The sequence below is a fragment of the Rissa tridactyla genome, chromosome 8 (genome assembly GCF_028500815.1).
Source record: "Rissa tridactyla isolate bRisTri1 chromosome 8, bRisTri1.patW.cur.20221130, whole genome shotgun sequence".
Lineage (NCBI taxonomy): Eukaryota > Metazoa > Chordata > Aves > Charadriiformes > Laridae > Rissa > Rissa tridactyla.
This window is the reverse complement of record NC_071473.1, coordinates 4,459,532-4,464,495: the sequence shown is the minus strand read 5'-3', so window position 1 is coordinate 4,464,495 and position 4,964 is coordinate 4,459,532.

The window sequence follows — 4,964 nt, the reverse complement described above, 5'->3', positions numbered from 1 at the left end:
TCCCTTTCGTCGCCTCCTGCCTCTTATTTCCCTTTAAAACCAAAGCCCAAAGCCATCCTCCTCAGAGGCACGCTTTGGTGTCACATTTTAAGTTTAAGCGATGTGAAGTGAGGTGCTGCGGCGAGGTGTGTGTGGGCAGGGACGTGCCTGGGTGTAGCTCCAGTCTGGATTGGGCGCCGTGGAGGTGTCACCCGCTGGAAGTGCTGGGGTGAGCGGTGCTAATGGGGTTTACAGCCCTGTTCCCCCAGGTCTGAGGTTTGAGGATGCTGTTCTGTGCACCTTGGTACTTGTAGCCGTGGGCTCAGCTGCGCGTTAAAGGAAGAGCTACGTTGTGTTTAGGGAATGCTTTTCCTCCGTGGATTTCTGAGCACTCAGCTCCTGAGCTGTGTCGCTGTGGGACACAACAACCGTTATCCCTGGGTAAGTGAGCCAAAGAGACTTGCGGAAGGTCCCTTACTCTGAGAAACTCCAGGCGACAACCTATGCCTTGCTCTGACCGCTCCAACCCTCGGGTGGCAGCCTAGACCTGCACCCCTTCTTTGCACAAAGCCAAGAGCCGAAATCGAGGATCTAGTTAAATGTGAACTGGGGTGGCCAAAATCCCGTTAAAGCACCGTGATTGCATGGACGTAGGTGAGCTGGGATGGCTGAGGCTATGGGAAGGGGAAGCTGCTATGGTGGAAGTGGGCAGCAAGGGCTGCTCGTGATGAAGGGAAAAACTCTGCAGGCATGAACCTGCCCCGGCAGCAGCCCTTCTGCCCTTGCAGCCATGGCATGGCGTGCTTTCCTTGGATCCTGGGGGCCTGCGGTGGTGGCTGACAGCCTATTGCCACCAAATATTGAAGGGGTGGAGGGGAGTGGGATGGATGTGCTGGACCGCAGCCCTGTGCACAGTACAGCTGGGGCAGCGCCAGCCCTGGGCTTGCCTGTGTGGAAAGGCTGACCCATGCTAAAGAAAATATGCATCCTGCTGAGCTGTCTCTTGTGTTCCTGTTTCTAGGGTGCAGGACAGCGATAGATGGGGAAACCGGGCTTCGGGTACTTGCAGCATCTACTTTGGGTTAAAAAACCCACAAAACAAACATGCAGGAGGAACGGCTTGGTGGAAAACGATGCAGCTCGTATACCCACGTGCCTAAATCAGCACATCCCAGGTAAGTGAAGCCGTAGGAGATCACTCAAAATTGATGCGTGATCAGATTATAAAAGGTGGGTGAGTTGTGGTGGGACTGCAGCAAAGCACGTGGGCTGCAGTCTCCCCCCGCAGTGATCCAAAGTCCTGCACTGGGTTTTACTTCAGAGGGGATCATGGGCTGCCTTGTTTTTCTGTTCTGGCAGGTCTGCTCAACAGGGCACAGAGCGGAGACCCTCCCTCCGTCCCTCTTTACGCTTGTGTTTAAGTTATGGATTTTATTGTTCCAATAACTTTTATCTAAATGTGGTTTTGGGGGAGGGAGGAAAGAGATAAGGAGGGAGGAGGCTGAGGAAGGAATGTGCTTTTGGACTCTGCTGAGCCTCCAACTTATCACCAGGGCTTGCCGTGGGGTTTCGGCGTTAATGATCCCAGAGGAGAACTTAATGGGGAAATGGCTGAAAGGGCCGTGGTCGATACCATACGCTGGTGGGAGGAAACCCTGGGAAGGCCCATGTGGAGCAGCCCTCTTCCCGTTTGGTACTGGTCTTGTGCCCTCTGCCAGCTTATCTGTTGGCAAGGAGGGACATGGCTTGGGTTCCAGGAGGGGGAACTGCAGCCAAGGTTGAGCGTGGGGCAGAGCTCAGCCTGGCAGGGGGAGAGACCTCCCGCAACCGCTTGGGTGTCTCCGTGTGCTTCTGGTTTTGCCCTCACCTATACAGCCATTTTTGGGGCAAATGGAGTGTTGATCTCTGCAGGGAGAGGGGACAAGAGACACTTGTGCTTGCTGTGGGGAAGGAGAAGGCTGGGCAAGTGCCTCAAACTGGGTCCTGGCAATCCCAGATGTGTTTAAAGAGAAGAAAAAATGAAATTGGGAAGGGTAGTGGCTTGCAGCGTGGGTTTTCTCTCTCCTTTCCTGCCTGTCTGCCGATGCGGTGGATGACCTCCCCCTCCAGAGATGCTCAGTAGTCCCTGGGCTCTCGAATCTTGAAGAGCTTTGGTCTAGTGGTGGCTTGCAGATGTGCAGACCTCAGAAGACAGTTCCCAGATCCTTGTTACCCTCCAGACCCAGCTGTGTGGAGGGTGGGAACTGCTGCTGGACAGCAAGGCTGTGCCTGCCTTTGCCGTGCGAAGGGGACAGGAGACCTTGTATGTGCGGGTCTGGGTCGTTAATGATTTCCTCCGCCTGAGGAAGTGCCGCGCAGTGCGGGCAGCGGCTGTCCCCTGTTCCCTTCCCACCTCTCTGCATCCCTTTTCTGTCCAAGCGGCTTTTTGCTGCCTGGTTTAATGGGAGTTGCTGGGAAAGCAGCTCTGCAGCCTGCGCCTGTCGGACAGAGGGTCAGCCTCGGGGGCCGATGCAGCTGCAACGTGCGCTTGGGGTGGGAAGAAGTCCTGGAGATTCAATGAGGGGCAGCAGAAAAGGCATGAGAGCAAAGCATCTTTAACAATATTTCTAGCCGTGGAAAGAAGCTGGCTGGAAGTTGTAGTTAAGGGTTTGGGGAGGACATTTAAATGGACCGGATGATCCACTTCTCTCCTGCCTGGAGATCTGGGCCACTTCTCTCTTTGTAGAGCCTCTTGCTACTGGATACCTGAGCACCGCAGGCCAAAATGGAAAGCGTGGATGAGCGCTAATGCTGCCCTCTGGGCTGGTCCACCTGATCTGGTTCTCATAGCCCTTATCTCCTACCAGCTGCTCTTCAGCAGTCAGTGCATCTTGGGCAAGAGCACCTCAGAGGGGGCAGGTCTGCAGGGTGGTGGGTGAAACACCTCCCAGACCCTCATCTGAGCCTACACCGCTGAATGCTTGTTCTTCCATCTGCTACGACCTTGTCTGGGAGGTCTGTAGACCTGGGATGGCAGGAGGAGAGGTCCTCCGGGTCTGTGCTCTGAGTGTGGCATCTCGCCCCTGGATCAATTTGGGAGCAGCTCGTGCCTCGCTGGCTCCAAGGTGGAGGATGAGGAGAAGAGAGTATGGGGGAGAGAGGCCAAATCGCTCCACCTCCCGGAGGGTTCGTCTGTGGCTGCAGGATGCAGCTGACAATTCCCAAGGCACTAATTTTGTGCTTGCTACTTCCCAAGCCCCAGAGATAACCTCTCCCTGGGGGCTGACAGGCGAGGCAGAGGTGGAGGACGCGTGCACGAGTGAGAACCTGTGTGTGAGCGAGGTTCTGGTGCTGGGATAAGTGGGAAGTCTTGGGAGGGAGCAGGAGGAGAAGGGAAACGGTGTTGTCAGGGCATGGACGAGCTGTATCCCCCATTCAGTCCCTGTGATCCAACTGCTTTTCTGCTGTCCCTGTGGGACACGTGACGGTTCTCGTGGTGGTGTGGACTGTCCCACCAAAGAGAGATGTGGAGTGAGGTGGTCCTGTACTGCCACCCTTTGGGGCTGGGGGCCATGGTGGCTTTCTGGTTGTCATCGGAGTGGACTCCAGTGTTCTATTCCCATTTCACTGAGCTTGAATCTTCTTTCTGGTGTGCCAGCGAAGGGCTACATGGAGGGGGAGAGCCACAGCGGGTGGAGAAGAGGAGGAGAAGGATGATTTTCTTCTCTCCCATATGAAGCACGGACGGATGGAGAAGTATTTCTGAACAAACAAGTCTCTCATCCCCGTCTCCTGGAAGCTGCATTATCAGAGTACCATCGCTGTCCTCTCTTCTCCTTCCCCCTGATAAACAAGAATTAAAAATACAACTAATAAAACCCTTTTGCTTTCTCTAGGAGGAGGGAAAGAAAAAAAAAAAAAGAGCCTTGAAAATGCTAAAGGACATAAAGGGCATTCATGAAAGGGTTGGATGGTGGTTATTGCAGCAGGGGGAAAAACAACATTATTTCACTGTGCAGATAAAAGGAAGTGGAAAAGCAGCATATTTATAGCTAGGGAGCCTGGATTCCTTGTTAAGCCGCTATTATCAAATTAATGTCAAAATGCATCAAACAGGCACGAGTGTTCTGGGCCCCTTATGCAAAGTGCTTGCAAATTGGTTACAAATACATTTGTTTACAGGGTACGAGGCAGGAGCGAGCTAATTAGTCATTGTAGCAGGGTTGTTTTGTGTCTTTTTTTTAAATTTTTTTGGCAATTACACAAACAAGCTGTTCTGGAGTATAAATACGCACTGTGTTACAGTCCCTTTAAAAGGGAATCAAATAGGAACCGCGGGATGCGGAGGGCTTGACGTGAGCGGCGTGGAGCTCCGTTGCCTCTCCTCCCTGGGCTCCGCTGGGAGCTCGCCTGCGGAAAGTGGTGTGAAAACCCATCTGAGAGCATCGGGAGGGACAATTCGTGGGTGGAAAGGGAATGGCTGGTGGTTTTTGGGTCCTCTGGGGGGGCTGATAGCTGCCCCTCATGGATGGGGATGGCTGTAGCTGCTTCAGATAGCTGAGTTCTTCAGATGCCACGAGGTTGCGGCCGTGTCCCATGCTGGGGACTGGCCCTTTCGACAAGGGACCTGTTAAGGTTCCAGCTGCTCATCAGTATCCTAGGAATTCACTTTGGTTCTGGGATATTTTTGGGTGCTTTGGCTGTCAGCAGCTGCCAGCTCAGGTTGTGCGGCAGCTTGTGCCCAGCCAGTGGGTACCAACAGGGTTTTCGGGGGATGCTTGGACTTAGAGAGCATCCCATGGCTGGGGGATGGCATCCACTTTGCATGAAGAAAGGAGTCTGGTGTGAGCTCCCCCAGGTGAACAAACATGTCTTGGGGGCTTCTTTAACCAAACCATGGGCTGTGCCTCCCAAACCTGTTAATGAGGAAGCGAAGCAGGAAAGCTTATCTGATCCTCAGCGGTGGGAATGGCTGGGGAGGGGAATTAGCTTGGGGGGCAAATGGA